This window comes from Hemicordylus capensis, chromosome 4 (genome assembly GCF_027244095.1).
Source record: "Hemicordylus capensis ecotype Gifberg chromosome 4, rHemCap1.1.pri, whole genome shotgun sequence".
Classification (NCBI taxonomy): Eukaryota; Metazoa; Chordata; class Lepidosauria; order Squamata; family Cordylidae; genus Hemicordylus; species Hemicordylus capensis.
Window position 1 is genome coordinate 287,828,585 of NC_069660.1, and position 22,224 is coordinate 287,850,808.

The 22,224-nt window shown below is 44.9% G+C and overlaps 1 protein-coding gene and 1 long non-coding RNA gene across 4 annotated transcripts in view; one reads left to right on the forward strand and one right to left on the reverse strand.

Annotated features, from left to right (window-relative positions):
* The window catches only part of LOC128322295 (uncharacterized), a 43,863-nt gene extending 40,633 nt beyond the window's left edge, over nucleotides 1–3,230 (forward strand). Inside the window, exon 3 of the long non-coding RNA XR_008305654.1 lies at nucleotides 3,059–3,230. This is a non-coding gene — a long non-coding RNA (uncharacterized LOC128322295). The remainder of the gene's footprint in view (nucleotides 1–3,058) is intronic.
* Nucleotides 1–22,224, reverse strand: part of NCALD (neurocalcin delta) — a 238,427-nt gene that overhangs the window by 107,621 nt on the left and 108,582 nt on the right. Inside the window, exon 1 of one of the 3 annotated variants that reach the window (XM_053243279.1) lies at nucleotides 13,034–13,240. The exons of 1 other annotated variant lie outside the window; for it this stretch is intronic. The gene's annotated coding sequence lies outside the window, so the exon portion shown is untranslated. Of the gene's footprint in view, nucleotides 1–13,033; nucleotides 13,241–22,224 lie in introns of those variants that run through there. One more of the 3 variants, XM_053243278.1, reaches the window with a different exon arrangement.

Below are 22,224 nucleotides of genomic sequence, written 5' to 3' on the forward strand. Positions count from 1 at the left end.
GAGACCTGGCTAAAAGGGCCCGACGGGCATACCTGTTAAAGGGAATCCGGCAATGTGTCCCCTTTACAAGTAAAGAGCTAGATGCAATGAAGGGGGCAGAGCTAGGGGAAAGGTAACCTTGCCATTTTAACTTTTTTGTACCTTTAAAATCAAGTCGTGGTGACTGGGACTGCAGAGGCGGCAGCGGGGATGGCAGAGGCAAGAGCAGAGGCTCCTACCACTACGCCCATTGCCACTGGCCTCCCAAGTGACCCGGCAGCTGCACTTGCAGCCCGTTTTGGGCCTCTTAGCATGGTCGGCTGTGACGGAGGTGGCAGCAGGGGCTCTTTCCACCCCACCCCTGCCTCCCAAATGATAGGCCAGCCAAACTGTGGCCTTTAGGGGCCTCTGTGTGCACCCATGCATGCGCAGAGGCCCGAAACGGGCTGCAATATGGCTGGCCTGCCATTTGGGAGGCTGGCCAGGGTGGAAGGAGCCTCCACCACCACCTCCGATGCCCTACCGGTGCTGCCGCCCATACTAAGAGGCCCAAAATGGGCCGCAGCATGGCCACTGGGTCACTTGGGAGGGTGGAAGAAGCCGCCACCGCCACTGCTCTCCCAACTTGATTTTAAAGATCTAAAAAAAATAAAGGTTAAAAGGTCAAGGCTACCTTTTCCCTTGTTCTCCGCCCCTTCACCGCATTCAGCCCTTTGGGGAATCCTTGCCAGATTCTCTTTTATGTTGAATCAGCTCGCAAGGTGGGAGCTTGGCTCGACTCACCCTTGGACCGGCACCCCTCAGTACAGTTCAAGGGCGTACCTTCGAGCCGAGCCGGCCCGAATGTGAGCTGGCTCGATTCCAATCCGGTTCGCACATCCCTAACGGATCCTTCACCAGGAGGAGGCAGACAGTGTCACACAGCCTCCAGGAGATTAAAGTGGAGAAGAATGACAAGAGAAATGAAGGGGGAAAGTTACTACATTCATCAAATTGGGCAAATTGTGTTACATAGGATGGTGATGTCACTAGCCAATATTTGCCTATAGCAATTTGCCTTGCATAACAACTATCCACATAATTTCTACTTTTGTTATAGGGGTGCTTCAAGAGGGGCAGATGCAGCATCTTCCCAATCTATTGTGTATCTGCCAGCAGGGGAAATGTTGTCTAGATTATGCACAATAGGTAAGCAAAAGCAGTAGTACACACACACTTAGAAATATCTTAATGGTATAGTTTGCACCAACAGGGGCCACTAACGTCAGGCTTTATGGCTTTCCTGGAAGAAAATAAATTCAGAACATCATCCCAAATTTTGGCAGTTGAAATCTATCCAGTCACAAACATCAAGCTGAATGCCGACAAGAAAACACTTTAATGTTAAATGATTTAGTATTTTGTTTTCATAGAAATGAGGTTTAGCAAAAAGATAAAGATACATCAGAAAGTAAAAAGAAGCACAGAGATCACAGGAAATAGAGGACATCCAGAAGAACACATTATTTTGTTCTAACTATAGGATTTCGGCTCATATTTTAATGAGAGAGATGCTCCTTCTCAAGCATTCCTTTGGGAAATGTTGCATTCCATAATTCCTAAACTCCAGTTTAGAATTATATTTCCATAACATATTTCTGACTGAAATGCAAATTTGACCTTAGAAATGATTTGATCTGTGCAAAAATAATTACAAGACTGCTGTACTTCAAACCTCAACTTTTACTCCCTACTATTTAGAGAGATAAATTTAAATTGCCGTAAGAATGTCGCCCAAACAGATCCTTCTTCTATTTAGCTGTTGCTACTATCAAAGGCAGTAGTGACCTTCAAACCCCTGCAGAATGGTCCCAGGAGAAGGGAGATGCCACAACCATTCTGGACTTTGGTTTTAAAACTTGAATCTGCATTAACAATACCATGCACATTACATCTGGAACTGATTTAGAAAGCAAGTCTCCCCTGTTGCAAAGGCTCCACGGAACCCCAGTTGTCTTTTAAATCAGTTCTTGCTAATGCCGATGAAAGCTATTAAATAACTGCCTTTTTATAATTCAAAAAAAGTGTGTTTTCTGATCCTGTTTGTAATAGCTTGGTTAGAAGAAGAAGTGGTGCAAACAAATGGAGAATCAGCTGCCTTTATAGGCTTAACAACAACAAAATTCTTGAAATGTTTTTGAATCTGTGTTAATGCAAGATTATATGCATAATCCATTATGTGCAAACAGTAGAGGATCCCCAAAGAAAGTGATTGTGCCCTTGAATTATTTACATTTCTATCACACTCTTCTTTCAAGGGGGCATTATACATGGTTCTCAACCCCCCCCCCCATTTTAGCCTCAAAACAACCTTTTGATTGGACTGAGAGATAAGCCCAATCAGACATTACATTATGCCTGCGTTCAGAAGTCTGTACACTCACACATTTTTGTGTGAATAGCTGTACCTACATTCATTTAAAAAGTGAACCTAGAATGCATGGTACAAAAAGAAAGTGTACTGTTGTACCTGCATTCAACATATTGCGTGAATAGCTAGCTCTATGTACAATGATTGTATGAGTGTTGAACATACTGAAATGAGTTAATCAGGTTATAGATCACCCAGTGAATTTCATGGGTATGTGGGGATTTAAACCTGGGTTTCTCCGATGCTAGTCCGATCCTCTAACCACGATACCACACTGGCTCTCTTCTTGCATGCCCTTACCTTGAATGATCCTCAGTCTGGCATAAAATGTGCCAGAAGCACCACAATGCACTCAGGCATCACTGTGAACACAAGAACCTTCCACACTTTACACACTGATAACCAGTAACCCAGCTCTTCAGATTGTGCTGTTTGTGAAAAGTAGTTTGATATTTAATGTACTGCTTTTGATCTCTACAACACACATACGTACAGTAATTTCCAGATAAGCTATGTGAAAAATTTGAGCATGGGTATGAACTCTACCTTTCCATCCATGCTCATTCAATCAAAAAAAGGCTCAGATAAGTGTTAAGAGTAATATTAGTGTTTAGTCAGGATTTCATTGAAGGTAAGATGCTGTATACAGAACTCTGATTCTCTTAACAGCGACTGAGAGACAATCGTCTCCCTGGATGAGAAGAGGTGGATACACTGGCGCATTCCCGAGTGCGTGCAAAGGACTGACACATGCAACTTGTATTAAGACTAATGGGAGCTACACGTGCCAAATCCCTACATAACCTGAGGAGCAAAGAATGTCAAGAGAGCTATACATAAAAAGGGAGGAGGGCAAGTGTTTTAAATAATGTATATTCTATCCTTTACATTTCAAGGGGGGGGGGGCAACTGCATCCTACCACTTCACTGTCTTTGCAGATTTTGTTGTGTTGCAGATGTTTTTGCCATACGGACCTTAAGAGCAAAAGTGAGCAAGATGCTGCCTGGACCACATTAGGCATTTTTCGCATCACACAGTTAGATGTTCAGAACGAACACATAATACAGTGTTTCTGAACAATCGCCTATGCACCTCCATTGGGGTGAGGGTGGGGAATCTCATGTAGTCAAATGCTCCCGCATAGGACAATCGCCCCACCCAAAGCCAGCTAGGCAGAGTACAAAAAAAGTGCTCGCCTAGCCTTTTCCGTGGCACACTAACTTTTTATGTGTAAGGAGTTTTTGACCTGGGGCAGTATTTAATCTACTGTGCAGATCATCGTTTATCTCCATGACCTCAAGTGCGAAGCACCTTTTTAGATGAATGGGTTTGATCCAAAACTTTAGGAAAGCCACGGGCATTACTGAGAAGTGAGCAGAGCAGGGAAGTGGCAAGGCTCTGACTATTTTTAAAAAACTATTTTTAAAAAAAACACCTGAAGACCCATCTCTTCACCCAAGCTTTTTCAGCTTTTTAAATTTGTAGGTTTTGATTTTATACTGTTTTTAAATTGTTAAAACTGTTTTAACCTTTTATATATTTTTAATTGTTTTTATGTCATTGTCAACCACCCAGAGATGAAAGTTTGGGCGGTATACAAGTTAAATAAATAAATAAACAAACAAACAAACAAACAAACAAAGGCTAGAGTGGGTCTGGGGACAAGAAGTGAAGACGGGCTACGGGCTCCTGTGCTCCTTGGAACCCCCACCTTCTTCTCCCCGAACCCCAACTCCTTTGCTGCAGAAGGACTGTGAGGACACGGTGAAAAACAAAACATTTTCAGCAGGCTCTTTCTCTGGCTCCTACGCAAATGTCACATTCCCCTCATGCATGGAGACCGGAGGCTGTTCTTATGCGCAGCCTAGCCCAAGCTAGGAATCCCAGCACTCCTGCCCAGCCCAGCCCCATTCCTAAGCCCAGCTCTTAACTGAGGTTAAGGGAGCAAGCACTCCCTTAACCTGGCTGCCAGACTCGTGGGTCTCCTCGGGCTCCACGGAACCCAAGGAGACACAGAGATGGGAGTCTAGAGCGCCCATCTGACAGGGGAATCCTGCAAGGCACTGCGCTCACCGCACGGTGCCTTGTGGGATATCTGGAGGCTGAGAAAACAAGTCCCCGCCTTTGTCAATCCGTGCTGCTCCCAGCAGCGTGGATCATGTGGGCACACTGCTCATGCACTGAAGGGACAAAGATCGATCATTTGGGGGAAGGAAGGTTGAAACCTGCCTCCCACCCACTCGGTCGAGTGAATAGCCCCACTTTCTCATTCACATGCTCACATGTGTGCACACACATGCACGCGCGCACACAGACTAGCAAGCACACATTACCCTAGCTCAGAAACTTTTAAAAAATACATATATCTTAAATATATAGGTAGCCTACTACAGCCACTTCTCATTTATACAACATCAATAACCATTTTATCTTTCTCAATGAATCAAGGAAGCAGGAGATTGAACAGCTAGTCAGTGGTCACCCAGTCACCACACACACACCCCCCAAAGCCGAAGAACATTTGTCCCCACCTTGTTCAACCACCCCTAGAGGAGGGAGAGAAAGCACACACCTTATTATTTCTCTTCCCTTGTTTTGACAGTTAACGTCCAGAGCAGATCTCACACATCTCCTCTCACAGCAAAACATATACATTCTCTCCACCCCTGCAGTGCTCCCCTCTAAGGCGTGCGCACGTGTGCCCGCTCACAAGTTTTCTGATGTCCACTCAGTTAATTTTAGATCCTGCTCAAGTTGAATCAGGAAGGCCCCATTCCGAATGCACGTGTGCACACACTGCCTTGATACTGCCACCCAGAACAAAATTCATTCCGCACAGAGATAAAGATGTTGGAAGTGAAGGACTTTGCGCTGTCTCTTGTCTCAAAGACAGTGGAGGACAGACTAGTGAGTCAGAGGGCTAGAGGGTCAAGACATTGGTGATCCCTTCTCTACTGCTCTGACACTATCCCTTTGGAATGTAGATTGCTACTCTTAGGGACTAACTTCTTTCTCCCTTCTCTTCCTGTCCCTTCTACCTTGCAACATGCAAGCAAGCTCCTCTCCCTACACCACGTGTGCAGAGAAGATGCAGAATCCATCTGCATCCAGCTAGATAGATAGATTAGAGATCCTAACTCCTCACTTTCCTATCTAGAATGGAGTTCTTTAATAAATGCCATATATATTGATTTGAAACTATGAACTGGCTCCCAGTTACTTTACTCTCAGCATACACACATGCCTAACTAAATCTGCTGTGTTGTGCCTCTGTGCACTCTGCTATAATTGAAAAAGGGTTTCTCTACCAGAGAGAATTCCCAACAAAAGAGACAGAGAACATGAACACACACTGCACCCCGGAGCACCTTGTGAAAGGCACATGCAAAGTCTGTTGCAGATGAAGCACAGAAACAGAAAAGATGCTCCTCCCCCAAACACCAAAATTTCATACTTTGTTTTCAGTACCAGAAATTAGCTTGCAGTCCTTTTACACCCTAATCCACTCCTGGTTTTCTCCAGGCTTTCTTCATTTCAGTGCCATGATTTAGGGAGGGAGTCTTTTTATTGTTCCTTTTGTGGGGTGGTGGGGAGGCGGGGTGTGTCAGAAATTCTGACACCCACAATAGAAACCCTTGCCAGTTTAGTATAAATCACTCAGGTATCTACCAGTAGATCTTCATCTGTTTTCTGACCACTCTTGGTCTAAACTGTGGGCTTTCCGGAATGTAGCTTCATCCTTGAAACTAGCAAAAGATCAAAGGATGCAGCAAATCATTGAATCTAAAATTATTTTGTAATTCAATTAACCCAGATGATGTTTTGATAAGAAATCAGATTATTCAGATTTTAAAATACTAATTCTAATTACATGTACTTTTTTTTCTTCCTTAGGAGACAACACAGAAGTGCTCATCTCTCCTCTAGGTTGGTACTGAAACTCCCCTCCCCCACCACAAACTGAACTGACAGGTCAATCCAAAATTGCCTTTAAATATAAAGCAAGTGAATCATATGTGACGATGTAACCAACCCGTGTGAGTGCCCATAGGAACATAGGAAACTGCCATATACTGAGTCAGACCATTGGTCTATCTAGCTCAGTATTGTCTTCACAGACTTGCAGCGGCTTCTCCAAGGTTGCAGGCAGGAATCTCTCTCAGCCCTATCTTGGAGATGCTGCCAGGGAGGGAACTTGGAACCTTCTGCTCTTCCCAGAGCAGCTTCATCCCCTGAGGGGAATATCTTGCAGTGCTCACACATCAAGTCTCCCATTCAGATGCAACCAGGGCAGACCCTGCTTAGCTATGGAGACAAGTCATGCTTGCTACCACAAGACCAGCTCTCCTCTCCTCTTAACCCAAATGATGATGTTTTGATAAGAATCAGATTATTCAGTATCTATACTTCAGTATCTTGTTGAATTAGGCAAAGGACTTAATATTTTGCCACAAAGGTTAGCTCTGAGAGGTGTGGGATGAGATAGAGTGTCTAACCCACAGGGGAGAACTCGGTAACCAGCACTCCTTGCAAACTTAAGGTGATTATCATAGCATGTTGATACACAACCAAGGTGAATAATTGCCATAACACATCTCTACACTCAGCTACATAGCTGACAGATGCACACACTTCTGTGATTGTCTGTAGGTATTTGCATTGTCAAAGGAAGAGTGTAGCATTCACACCAGACATGTCATTAAAGAAGCACAACATCCCCAGCAACCATTCCTCTCACACCAAGCCTGATGGAACTGAAGGCAAACTTGGCTTCATTCTCTGAGAAGCAACCCGAATGATTGGTCCTTTGCAAAGCTGATATTTGTACCTGGAAAGAGATGCAAGGATTCTTCCTAGAGGCAGCACGAGTGTTTGGGCTGGTCACTGCTGATGTCTGTTGATGACCAAGGACAAAATTTAGAAGCAGGAGGCCAAGGCAGCCCCTGGAATGCCAGATTTTAGGGTTGCCAGGCAGGGGCATAGCTAGAGGAGGTGGGGGCGTGTTCATCCCTCTCTCTGGCGGCCCCCACAGAGTGAGGGAGATAATGAAGAAAACAGGGAGTGGTGGAGCTGGGGGGCTCTCAGGAGCTGGGGGGCTGGTTTCTTTGAACCCTTTTGCTCAAGTATAGCTGCACCCCTGGTGCCAAGCATTTGAGTAATTCCTGAAATTAAAAAGCATCTATACAATTAGAGGAACCGAATCTGTTTTATGGGAGGAGAGCTGGTCTTGTGTTAGCAAGCGTGCATTGTCCCCTTTGCTCAGCAGGATCCACCCTGGTTTGCACTGGAATGGGAGACTACATGTGGGCACTGTAAGATATTCCCTTTAGGGGATGGGGCTACGCTGGCAAGAGCACTTGCATGCTTGCATGCAGAAGGTGCCGAGTTCCCTTCCTGGCAGCATCTCCAAGATAGGGCTGAGAGAGACTCCTGCCTGCAAATTTGGAGAAGCCGCTGCCAGTCTGGGTTTACAAAACTGAGCTAGATGGACCAATGGTCTGACTCGGTAGAAGGGAGCTTCCTATGTTCCGATCTGGCATAAATAAATACAGTCTTCAAGATCCATGTCTGAAAATTTATCGGATTACAAGACTAAATTAGATATGTAGAGTGTGTGTCAAAGTTGTGAAAGGGGCTATCAATGCAGGAATTTTTCTCAGTCCTAGCCAGAGATGCCGCTGGAGTCATAGCTCAGCAGCACTGCATCATGCAGAAAGCCCCCAGTTCAGTTCTTGGCCTCCCCAGGTAGAGCTGGGAAAGACTCCTGCCTGAAACTCCAGAGAGCCACTGCCAGTCAGTGTAGATAATACTGAGCTAGATGGGCTAAGGGTCCGACGTGGCATAAGGCAGCTTCCTCTGTATCCAGAACTGATGCTCCACCACTGAGATGCAGCCCCGTCCCGTAGGAATCAGCACTGCAGCCTCTTAGCATGAATCCTGCCCACTCTTGAACAAATACTTCCAATTCTAAGGCACCGGCATCACATAATTAGATGCTAGACAACCATGCTCCTGAAACTGTTCCAGCTCTGCCTTTAACTTATTATTGCTGCATTTGCACTGTTTATTTTGTATGATGACTGTAGCAACAGGAAACTACAGTAACCAACACTGTAACTGGCATGAATTACGCTGAAACTGTCAACACATTTGGTGCTGGCAAGCTGAAAAGTAATCACTGGGGCTCCACAGGAACAGCCTATGGGCCCGATCCACCTAGTATCACAGCTGCACGACCTCCATTCCAACACCATTTATTCTCAAAGATCCACTAAAGTCAGTGGCAGCCAAGGAGGGCGGAGAGAGCTACCTTTAAAAGTCATTCCCGGCGACACCACCAGCACCTTCAAGCCACGGGGAGCAGCAGCACACCACCCAGTGGCTGCCCCACTTACAGCACTCACCAGGCCTCTGTGCACGTGCAGCGGCCATTTGCATGGTCAGCATGGCAACTCCCATCATCCCCAGCCACAGTGGCCAATAGTCAGGGATGATGGGAGTTGTAGTCCATCATCTGCAGGAAAGCTGAAGTTGTACAGTCCTATTCTACATGTATTCTATTCATAGGAAGACAAGAAACTGCTTTATATCAAGTCAGACTATTAGTCCATCTTGGTCAGCATTGACGATAGTTGTCTACACTGACTGGCAGCAGTTCTCCAAGGTTTCAGGCAGGAGTTTTTGTCTTTCCCAGTCCTACCTGGAGATGCCAGGGACTGAACCCGGGACGGTTTTCATGCAAAGCATCTGCTCTGACAATTTATTTATTCATTCAATTTCTATGCCGCCCTTCCAAAAATGGCTCAGGGTGGTTTACATAAAGAAATAATAAATAAGATAAATAAGATAAATAAAATGGATCCCTGTCCCCAAAGGGCTCACAAACTAAAAAGAAACATAAGCTAAAAGTACTGGAAGTACTGTGCTGGGGGTGGATAGGGCCAGTTACTCTACCCCTGCTAAAGAAAGAGAATCATCACGTTAAAAGGTGCCTCTTTGCCAAGTTAACAGGGGTAATGCCAAGTTAGCAGGGGTAACAATGAGCTATGGGCCCCCTCACCAAAGATATTTTATTAGTGTCATAAACCAAACCAAGTCAGTCGTAAGCTGCTATACAAAAGCTATGCTTAATCACAGCTTCCATATACAACATCAGTGATCATATATGAGTATATATTCTGAGCTATATATAAAAAGATCCCATGATTGTCTAGTCCAGCATCTAAAAACTGGCACAGGATCAGCCACAAGGAAACATACTTATCTAAGTAAAATACATTGCAAAGAAGCACCGTCAATTATCACCCAGTTATATGTCGCAAACAGATAGATCCAAGGTGCTCCCTGCGCCCAATCACTACCTTTAGGCTATGTTCATATTTTGTGGCAGTAGTATGAGTGCAAATGAAAAATGTGTGCTACAGGTCCCATGTGGTTGTAGGTCACTGGCTTCTTCATCTGGATTGCCTACACATGAGGCCCATCCACACGTTATGTTCATCACTCATACGAGTGTGCAGTGTACACAGGTACGGATCTGTACACAGGTACAATCAGTCACATGTTATGCTGAATGCAGGTTCAGAAGTACTGTACACTTCCTATCTGTACCATGTATTTAAAGGGTACACAATAATGAACACAGGTGCAGTCATTCACACAAACATATGTATGAGTGTACAGACATCTGTACACTCATACAGCATAATGTCTGAAGTGTGCTATGGAGATCACCACACTGGCATGGGGTCTTAGTCTGCAATCTAGCAGACCCTACACAAGAAGTGGATAACATGCAATATGACATCTTCACACAATTCCCACCATGCAGTGGGGGGGGGGGTTATCCACAACTTTTTTGGATCAGCAACTACACGATCACTTTTCCATCAACTGATCAACTGCATCCTCATTCCTCGGGGTCGGGGGTATAATTCTATTATGTTATAATTTGGTAACCCTGCAAAAAATCCAAAGGTGTGGGTCCCCACCCCCACAGTGCCCAATAAGGTTTGATTTTGTAGGGAAAGAGCCAGGATGTGTGGGGATTTTGGTCCCGGGGGGGCTCATTTAGGCTTCTCCAGCTCCCAAGCAGCACCTAATACCTGGCCTTCAGCCATTGTAGCTGGATAGGATGAAAGCTGGTCTAACAGCATCTGGGGATTGAAGGCTGGGAACCCCAGCCTTAGCAAAGGAACCAATCCAGATTTGGCAAAGGCACTGGATAATAGCTCCTTCAATTACAACCTATGAATCTTGTGAGGAGAATCTTTTTGCGGGCTTCAGGGGGCAGAAATTCTCTATTTTACACATGACATGCATTAGCCAACAAAAAAAGATGCAGAAAAATGTAAGTAACTTTCCTCCTCTGTTCAGCTGAAATGCAGATGCTTTTGCAGAGTACAGATAGATTTAGAAGTGTGTGTTTACAAGGACTAGCCTTAGACCCAATAAACAACTGTCTGAGCTTTAATACATGTTGTTGAGCTACGGCAGTCCACAACCTGCGGCTTCAGAACAGAGCTACTAAATAGTAGGCTGAGGATACAACCCAACAGGACTATTCTGAAGTAAAGAATGGATTGTGAATTGCAATGACTGTGTAGCAGCCTCAAGAAGTTAAAGGGCTAGACAACTGCATAAACTTGCTACACTTGAAAGCAAGGATTCAAAGGAATATTTTCCTATAACTGAACAACGTCTACTGTTCAAGAGCACAAGGAGTTCACAGTCCACCCTTCAAGTCTAGGAGCTGATTAATACACACAGCGGGGTGTTTAAAAGGCTTTGTTCCTACCAGGAGGGAATCCATGTAGAATGTTAATAGATCAGTAAAATTACATTGCCTGTAAAGGCACTTTAAAGTTGCAGAAGTCTTAGAGACTGCTTAACCACATTTTACCAAAGCAAATAAGATGCGCAGCAAACTTTTATGTTTACTGATGAGCTTCACACTAGAAAGTGAAAGTTTTAATAAGAGATTTTTGGGTTTGGAATACCATGCACCAGTGATCATGTGCAAGTCTAAGCATAACTATGTTAATCACACAATGTATTTATTTCTCTTCCTCCCAGAACATCAAAATTAAATGCTCCAAATAGAGACAAAGAGCTTTTGCAACCAGTTCTCACATTCATTTTAATATATTCTTAATATAGTTATATATTAATATGACATATTAACTGAAAACCACATTACTTTCATTCATTCATTCATTCATTCATTCAACTTGAAGCTTTTAAAACTGCTATGTTTTCAATTCAGTGCAAAGGTTCACAAGAATGTTAAGGATACGCTGCTTCCTTTAAAGAGCTGTTGTGACATGCTATCAGTGATAAAGCCTGACACTTTAGGTTGGGGTGGGGGGAGGGGAAGAGAGAAAGAATTGATGAATTACATCATTGTTCAAATGCATGACATGAGGCTTTCCCAATTCGGATGATGGATAACAGTACAGATAGTCAAGTAACCTACAAACTCCTCTACAAACATAGCCAAGAATATGAAAGTTTTTGATCATGGTAATTCCATGCTTAATAGACATTTGTTTTCAATAGTGACTTCTCTCTCCCTTGCTTTCTCCCCCCAGTCAACAAAGAATGGAAATCAGAATTTTGTTTTGTTTTCCGAGCCAAGAGTATATTGTTCAGCTTAGAGCTTGCTCTCTCTTAGCTATTGCAATTTTTCCTTCATTGAAAAAGTAGAAATTAAAAGCCAAAAGTGGAGGGTGCATAGTGGGAAAAGAACAAGAGGATTCATTGAGTTCTGATCTAGTATCTTTGAATATTTCACATTCTGTTTCCAGGTTGATCCTGACCCCTTTCCTCTGCTTACAACAGTCAGTTCACCATATGCTTCACTGCAAAAGCAAGATATAGTCTAATATATCTTAGAGGGCTGGGGGATAAGTTTAACTTACAGTTGATTTTTTTGCTAACCTATTCCTAACTATAGTGGCTGGTGCCTTCTTACACTCTCACTTACTTAGAAGTTAACTCGCAGGGACTTCAGTGCAACTCACTCCCAAGTACATCTGGTTTAGCACCGAGGTCTCAGCCTTGATAATAAACTCACTTGGAAGCAAATTCTACGGCTACCAATGGGACTTGCTTCTAAGAAAACGTTTTGGGATCGGGACACTCCCAAGTCAAACAGAAGGGGGAGAACCGAAATGAAGCCTCCCTTTCCAAAAACGGTTCCTTAATCCGATTCGGAATGCAATTAAAAAGGCATGTTTAAACCCCCACACCAAAGCGATTAAGTCGTTCCCGAGGCATGAATGCACGCGCGCGGACATTGCATGTTGCAGGAATCCGACACACCATCTCCCCTGCCACGCGTTATCCCACCACGCCGGTGCCTTCAAGTGCCCCGCGCACACAGCGAGCTTCCTCGGCATGTCCTTCCCGCTGAGCCCACCATGGACCCGTCTCCAGCTCCCCTCTGCCTCCAGCACACACAAGCGCGGCTAAAAAGTCAGTGGAAGTTGCCTGATAAGAGCAGCTCTGCAGCGGCTTCTGCAACTCGAGGGAAACTTGCGAGGCGGCCAAAACAAACACGAGCGGGGCGGGGGGAACCCACAGAGCTCGACCAGAAAAATGCAGCGGGGAGAGGAATCATAAGAAGAAAGAAATACCGGCACCTGATGCTTGGAGCGTTTACCTCACACTGCAGAAATGCAATTCTTTAATACTCCATGGTCTGGCAGCCCAGGCGAAAGCGGCAGCGGCAGCAACAGCAGCAGCCCGAGCGAGATAAGCCCAGCATCCACCACAGATTCTCACACACGAGCCTTTGGCTCCGTACTAGACTCCAACCACATACCCAGCCTCCAGCTGACGTCAAAGTCGCTGTCACATGGCTCGATGCAAACCAAAAGAGCATTGGTTGCCGTAGCAACGGCTGCACGGCTCTCTGAAATCATTGCAATAGGTCATTTGTCAGACTCGTGTCTGCACGTTTGAATTCAGCCGGGACGGAGCGGGCCACTCCAGACACAGGGGATTTTGTTTCTTGGAGGAAGGTTTTTTTAACCTGCTCACCTACTGCCTCTTCGGGAGGGAGGATTTGTTTTTGTTTTTGTTTTAATGCACAAGAACAGAAGGACTCCGCTGCATTCGTCAGATCCAGCATCCTGTTTCCCACAGTGGCCAGCTAGGTGCTTCCGAGAAGCCCACAAGCAGGGCAGGAGGGCAGCTGACCCTCCCCAGCAGCTGCCGCTCGGAGAGATAAACTGCCCCTGACAATGGAGGTTCCATTTATGGCTAATCGCGGTTGGCACTCTATCCTCCATGAATTTGTCTAATCCCCTTTTAAAGCTTTACAATGCAGAGTGGTGGCACCGGGGGGGGGGGGGGGAAGAGGGGGGTACAGAAGGGGCAAAGTGAATTTCTGGGTGACTAGCTGTGTCCTATGTTAGATTTATGAAACAGAAGTGAGGGACAGCTGGAAAGACAGGCATCTATTTTCCTGAGCGGGTGCCTACCCAGCTTTGTCCCCCACCCCCGCAAGCCACCCTTGATACATCCTGAGACAGCAAATTCCAAACATTAAGTATGTGTTATGTGAAGAAATAGTTTCCTTTGTGAAGAAGTACTTTATTTTGTCTTCCGTGAATCTCGAATCTACAGCCAATCAATTTACAGTACAGTTCAGAGAACATTTTCTCTGTATCTGCTTTCTCCACACCATGCATAGTTTTATATCGTATCTCCCAGCGTAGTCATCTTGTTTTTCTAAATAAAAAGAACTACTCAGGCGTTTAGATGAGTGTTATTTTCTCTACTACTGCTGCTCTGGATAGTGCTGTGTTTTGTTGTTTTACTGTGTATATATTTTTAATAGATTTGTACCATTTTAATATTGACATTTAATATTTGTATTGTTTTAAGTGTGTTAAAATTGTATTGTTTTAAAGATACTGTAAACCGCCTTGAATTTTTTTTCTTTAATGAAAGCTAGTATACAAACCTGACAATAAACAAACAAACAAAAACACTTTGGCCTTTTCGTGTAGGGAAGGTGATTCAACCCCTTGGTCATTTTGGCTTCCCGATTCCAGGTTTCCAATATTCTTTTTGAGATGGCATAACCAAAACTATACACAATATTCCAAATGTGGCTGTTCCATGATCGTAGGGATGTGCACAAACCTGTTTGGAGGCCCTTTTACGGGCCTCTGAACAGGTTCGAACACTGGGTGGGTTTGAAGCTGGGAGGCGGTGGGGGTCTCACTTCAAGGGCAGGGGAGGGTGCACTTACACCCCCCCCCCCCGCTTTTCCTCCACCGGTGCTTGGTTTTGGTAAAAGCCTTCGGGGTGGCAGTGTACCTCCCTGCCGCCCCTTCCTTCTCTTCTGCCAGAAGTGGCCGGAAGTATCGGGCATGCCCGTTACTAGGGCGTGCCCGATACTTCCGGTCAAAGAGGAGGAAGGGGTGGCAGGGAGACACACTTCGGCCCCGAAGGCTTTTACCAAAACCCAGTGCCGGCAGGGGGAAAGCAGGGAGAGGGGTAAGTGTACCCTCCCCCGCCCTTAAAGCAAGATCCCCCCACCCCCTTGAGCCACCCCCACCCGGTTCTGTGCACATCCCTATTTGATTTTATATAACTGTAATTTTTCTCTTCTGTTTTGGCTTGTGGCTGTAACATTAAAGAACTTGATTGGCTTGGACAAATCTGCTGGTCCATTTGCACCACGTGGTGAAGGAGCATGTCCATGCACAACTCCACCCAACCTGACGTACCATCTTGCCACCACATAACTGCATGGGCTACGATAGTATTTAATTAGTTTGATGGGTGTGGTTCGGACTATGACTATGATTATGCAGCTGAGGGACACTGCACTCCGTTGAAAGAAGACATGTGCATACATGATCTTCCCCACACATGGTTTGAAAAGACTGGTGAGGGTATCATCGGAACCACCCATAGCTTTATATAAAGTCACTTTGATTACTGGTGGATTTATTTTCAATCCCTTTCCCAATAATACTTTGCATGAAATTTCCTTTTTTCACTGCTACCACATGCAGAGCTGATTTTTTTTTTTAAATTGAGCTAGCCACAGGGTGGCTCAAGGTTTTCAGGAGCCTGAGGTGGGGCATCAATCAAATGTTCCCATCCCCACTACCACTGCAACTTAACCCCTGCCTTTTAATAGCCACTCAAAGAGCTGATCCAAGTCTGTGCTGGCTTTGAAAAGGAGGAGGGGATAGAGAGGAAGTGGAAGTGTGGAGCAGAGGAGAGGGGTGAGTAGGCCAGTCCAGAGCGGCTCCTTTCCTCTCCTCCACTCTTCCCTCCATTCCTTTCCTTCTTTTCAAATCAAGTGTATCAGGAGAGAACTTGGAGAGGTTTTCTGCACCCACATGTGGCTATCCACCATAAACTCTTTCCTGCATCCTTTCCCCCAGGAGCTTTTCTAAATGCTATGGTGATCAGGTATTACACAGTGGGGCTATTCTGACAATCGGCAAAAATCGGGCTAGGAGAGCCTAGCCTGATTTTTGCCAATCGTAAGAACCACTGGGTTCACAGCTGAGCCCGGTGGTTCTAGAGCGGGTAACCTGCTCAAGAACCCCTGCCTTAAAACCAGGTTTGCGGAGCTACTCACTTAATAATCGTGAGCAGCCACGGCGCAGCTTCGTGCTGCGCCTACTCACGAGGAGACCCCCGGAGGGGAGGCGAAAAGCCGCCTCCCAGCTCCGGGGGTCTCGCCAGTATGCCCTGTGCGCTTGCGCAGGGCATGCTGGAGCTTGTGAGGGCCGATCAGCCCCCGCTCCTCCCAGTCCCCGCCGGCTCAGTCTTAGGCAATCATGTGGGCTACCGATCTGGCCTCCCAGGGCTCCCTCCCCGCTCGTGAGTGGGGAGAGTGGTCTTAGCCCGCTCTTCCCGCTCACCACCCCAAACCAAGTCTCACGGATTGTGAGACCCGGTCACGTGATTTGGACTTATAGCAAAGAATCCCACTGGCACACTCATTGGTGCCAATGGGAGGTCTCCCGTGCGTGCACACGCACACACACACACGATAAATAGCAGCTGGATCAGGAGGCCTCTGCAGTTCTGCATCATGGCGGGCATAATAGTTAAAGCCCACCTACCTTCTGCAGTCTGGCTCCAGAGGAGGTCCTGATCCAGCTGCTCTTAACTAAAGAGAAACTACACCTATCAGGACTTTAAATGTCTTGTGTGGCTGACTTGACCCTGGAGTCTCTGTTGGTGGTGTTTTGTGGGGAAATATTAAATATTTATTTATTTATTTATTTATTTATCTATCAAATTTGTACACCACCCCAAACTTTCGTCTCTGGGTGGTTAACAATAGCATAAAACAAGTTAAAAACATATACAAAAAACTTAAAAACAATTTAACAATTTAAAAATAAACCAGAGATTAAAATTCAAAAATTTTAGGAAGCTGAGAAAGCTTGGGCGAAAAGATGGGTTTTCAGGTGTTTTTTGAAACATGCCAGAGATGGGGAGGATTGTATCTCAGCAGGGAGTGCATTCCACAATCTCAGGGCAGCGACCGAGAAGGCCCACCTCTGTGTAGCCACCAAATGAGTTGGCGGCAACCAGAGACGGACCTCCCCAGATGACCTCAATGGAGGGGTGGGGCTCGTAGTGAAGATGCTCTCTTAAATAACCAGGGTCTAAGCCGTTTAGAGCTTTATAAGTTATAACTAGCACTTCGTATTTTGTCCGGCAACCTATTGGCAGCCAGTGTAGCTCCATCAGTAAAGGAGTAATGTGGTCTCTCCAAAATGACCCAGAGATCAACCTGGCTGCCGCATTCTGAACCAACTGAAGTTTCTGGACTACGTACAAAGGCAGCCCCACGCAGAGCACATTACAGAAGTCAGGTCTGGAGGTTACCAACAGATGTACCACTGTTTTGAGATTATTGATCTCAAGAAATGGGCGCAGTTGGCATATCAGCCGGAGCTGATAAAAAGCACGCCTGGCCACCGCCTCAGCCTGAGAAACTAGGGAGAGGTGTGAATCCAGAAATACTCCCAGACTACGAACCTGTTCCTTTTGCAGAAGTGTGACCCCATCTAGAACAGGTAGATCGACATCATCTCTAGAGTTCTGATCCCGCACAATAAGTACCTCTGTCTTATCTGGATTCAGCTTCAGTTTATTCTCCCTCATCCAGCCCATTACTGCTTCCAGGCAGGCATTTAGGGAAGATATGCTGGCTCCTGAAGAAGTTGACATGGCGAAGTAGATCTGCGTGTCATCAGTGTACTGGTAACACCCAGCTCCAAACCCCCTGATGATCTCTCCCAGCAGTTTCATGTAGATGTTAAAAAGCAATGGAGAAAGTATGGAGCCTTGAGGGGACACCACACTTAAGCTCAGATTTCGAATAGCAACAGTCTCCAATCGACACCATCTGGAATCTATCCGAGAGGTAGGAGCGGAACCACTGTAGAACAGTGCCTTCCACCCCCAACACCTTCAGACATTCCAGAAGGATACTATGGTCGATAGTCTCGAAAGCCGCTGAGAGATCCAAAAGGACCAACAGAGAGACACTTCCTCTGTCAATTCCCAATTGGAGATCGTCCATCAGGCCGACCAAGGCAGTCTCCACCCCATAGCCCAGCCGAAAACCAGTTTGAAATGGGTCTAGATAATCAGTTTCCTCCAAGACCGCCTGGAGCTGAGAGGCCACCACCCTCTCAATTATCTTGCCCAGCCATGGGAGGCTGGAAACAGGCCTATAATTGCTCAACTCTGAGGGATCTAATGCAGGCTTCTTTAGAAGAGGTCTAATGATTGCCTCCTTAAGACAAGGAGGCATCCTGCCCTCCCTCAGAGAAGCATTTATGATTTCTACCAGGCTGTCTACAACAACCTCCCTGCTAAATCGGACAAGCCATGTTGGACAAAGGTCAGGAGAACAAGTGGTAGGCCTCACCGCTCCAAGCAGCTTGTCCACATCCTCAGGAGTCACAAACTGAAACCAATCCAGTTGATTCACATAAGAGGAGTTGTTGGGCACCTCCAGCTCAGACATCAAATTAATTATGGAGTCGCCCTCTAGGTCGGCCCGAATCCAAGATATTTTATCTGCGAAAAACTCTTTAAACACATCACAGTGGGTAACTGATGACTCCAAATTCTTGTTCAAGGGAGGAGGAGCAGATCCTAGTCCCCTCACAACCCTGAACAACTCCGCTGGACATGAACTTGCAGAGGCAATATGAGCAGAAAGAACAACCTCTTTGCTGCACGTATTGCCTGAGCATAGATCTTTAGATGTGCTCTATGTCGCAGTCTGTCAGATTCAAGTCGAGTCTTTCTCCACTTGCGCTCCAGTCACCTACCTTGCCACTTCAGCCCCCGTAGATCTTCCGTATACCAAGTGGCCAATTTTGAAGCGGGTCAGAGGGGATGCTTGGGAGCAATCGCATCTACTGCCCTGGTGAGCAAGTTGTTTCAATTCTCAACCAGGCCATCAACAGGATCACCAGCAAAGCCGACACTAAATCCCTCCAAGGCTTCTTGGAATCTTACTGGATCCAATAACCTCTTAGGGCAGACCATTCTAATGGGTCCCTCGCCCTGCGGAGGTGGGAAGTGGTTGTAAGTCCAACCTTAACCAGATAGTGGTCCGTCCATGACAATGGGGAAATCACAGGAGTCCACATCCATGGAACACCACCCTGATCAGAGTAAAAGACCAAATCATGCGTGTGACCTGCAATATGCTTCAGTCCAGATACCACTTGGGATAGGCCCATAGTTGTCATGGCTGCTATGAACTCCTGAGCTACCCTGCACAGATTGGTCCTGAAATAAATATTGAAGTCCCCCAGCACCAAGAGTCTGGGAGACTCTAACGTGAGTTCTGCGACCAAGTCCATGAGCTCAGTAAGGGATTCCGCTGGGCAGTGGGGTGATCAGTACACCAGCAGAAATCCCAGTCTATCCCTGGTCCCCAAACTTAAGTACACACATTCAATATGGTCTGATACCCTAACACGGACCCTGTTAAGGGTCCTTATCCTTATAGACCACAGCCACTCCACTACCCGCCCACATCCCCTCACCTGTTCCTCTACAGAATATCCTGGAGGAAGAAGCTGGGACCAAACTGGACCACTAGTCTCCCCCAACCAAGTCTCGCTAATACATACCAGGTCGGCCCCTTCATCCATGATCAAATCATGGATGAGTTCAGATTTATTTTGGACCGACCTGGCATTACAGAGGAGCAGTTTAGCTGTTTCAGCTAAAAATCTGTGGCTGCCCAAGGGCTTTGGAATATGCTCCCTGCTGAAATATGAGCATCTCCTTCTCTGTTTGTTTTCAGGAAGTCCCTCAAGACTTTCCTGTTCTCGCAAGCTTTTAATTAGAATTAAAATATTTTTAATAATTTGTTTTATATTGTTTTTATTGTGTTTTATGTATTTTAACCTGTGATTGTTAATGTTGGGATTTGTACACCGCCTAAAGATTTACACACATCAGGTGGTACGTGTGTGTGTGTGTGTATAATTTATTTCTTATTAAATTTTTATATCGCCCTTCCAAACACACACACACACACACACATATATATATACACACACACACTCTCTTCTTTTGTGATTTTTAAAAGTTGATCTTCATATTTCACACCACTTTGTTTATTCCAGTAACTGGGGTGTAAATGCACCTTATGAGTCACCTGTCTAGTAAATAATTTATTAATTCATTCATTATATTTAAATAAATGTGCATATTATCAAACTTTCAGCAGAGGTGCCATTTTGAGACTTTGCAGAATGTATCAGATAACTTCAAATTGAATAAACAAAAGCTAAATTTAAGGGCACAAGGTACTAGATTATGAGGTTACTGCTCAGAGGGGAAAGTCACTATTTTGTTTTTCATTCTCCACTACAGAATGAAAATAACCTGAAAAAATAAACAAATCCAAATTAACTCACAGGCTTACCTCTTAAATTGGCCCTCACCAATGTTAACGCTTCCACTGATTAATCAGCAATGATAAACTTCAATCCATTAAAATTTCCATTGATTAATCTACTGAATCTGATTAGAACTTGCAGTCCTAGTAGAAATCATTTGTCTTCTCAGCAAATAGAAACTGGGACTTGATACCTTCTTGACCATTGTTTCTGTGCATGTCATTGAGAAAAGCAGCCATTTAAAGATGTGTGCACCATTCATAACTGATATAAAGTGTACATTTTGTACTCACATATCTGTACCAGAAATACAAAATGCAGGGGTGTAACTATAACAGGGCAAGAGGAGACAGTTGTCTGGGGGGCCCCTGCCTTGGGGGAGCCCGCAGAGGCAAGTCACATGACTGACTCCCCCAGCCACGCACCCGCCCGGGCTTCCTTCAGTTGTATTCATCCTCCAAAACTGATGTGAGTGTGAAGACCTGGAGCTACCCGAACAGCATGTCTTTCTCTAGTACCATTAAATGACAGGGGTGCATTTTAAAATCTCGTCTCTGGGCCCATTCTGACCTTGCTCCGCCCCTGACAAAATGTAAATGTCAGTTGAAAAGCTGCTGTGGCTGAAGACCGGTCTATACACATACAGTTAGATAGAATGACAACAATGTTCCTGGTGTTCACCACTGCAGAAGCAGAGAGGAGGCTGTGCTTCCTCATATAAACCTCTGGCTGTACATAGAGAAATAAAGGTTAGATAAAAGGATGCTAGCCTAGCCCTAGCTTTCTTCACAGCCTAGTACCTTGTGCTTTTATACCAGAGAGAAGGCAGGAATTATGTTGTAATAAAATGTTACTTGTACATGAACAGCACAAACCCCTTGCTGCTCACACATATGTCTGTGTCTGTTTTCACTTAACCATGTCTTTAAAATATGACTGAGCAAATCTTTTGTAAAAATAAATATTGAGAAGAACTTATTTTTGCATAATCAAAGTGTTCTGTACCAAAAACCACTGAGTGACTTGATGTTCTTCTCAGTCACGTATTTCTAAAATGGCATTATTGAATTTGTTGCCATAAAGAGATCAAGAAGAGAGAGAGAAGTGAATTTAGCAGAATGTAGCCAATCTCGCTTTTGTACTATCACAATGAAAAATATGAACAGCCTCGATGGGAAAATGCATTTTATTTGATCAAACAACTGAGAAGGCATTTCAAGTAATGAAGGCTTGGAAGCAAAAAACTGTATAACAATTCACAATTTCCCATTCACTGCATACTGGCTAGTGAAGGAATGATTGTTTAAGCCAACTCAGGTGGAAGCTAATTTCCCATGAATGCAGCACTATCAGAACAATTCCAAGTATCCATTTTTGTTTCTGCCTTTAATACCACTAATTTCTATTCCTAGGGAGCTATAAAGATTCCATTATCAGAAACCAACAATTTGTACTTACAGTTAAGGATTGGTTGCATAATAGGACAGTTGTAGTTAGAAATTTTTCTTAGAAAATGCGATTTATACCCATGAGAAGTGCCCTGTCTTTAATATGAGAAACAGCACCAAGAAATCAGTAAGTAAGCACCCAGTTTATAAACTAGCCAGAAAGCATACTGGTCAAAGAGGCACCTTTTAAACGTGGTGATTCTCTTTATTTAGTAGAGGGAGAGTAACTGGCCCTATCCACCCCCAGCACAGTCCCTCCAGTGACTGTTGCTGGTGTCTGTCTTATGTTTCTTTTAGATTGTGAGCCCTTTGGGGACAGGGTTCCATCTTATTTATTTGTTATTTCTCTGTGTAAACCACCCTGAGCCATTTTTGGAAGGGTGGTATAGAAATCGAATAAATAATAATAAATAAATAATAAAGGAGGCGCCCTGCTAACTTGGCAAAGAGGCACCTTTT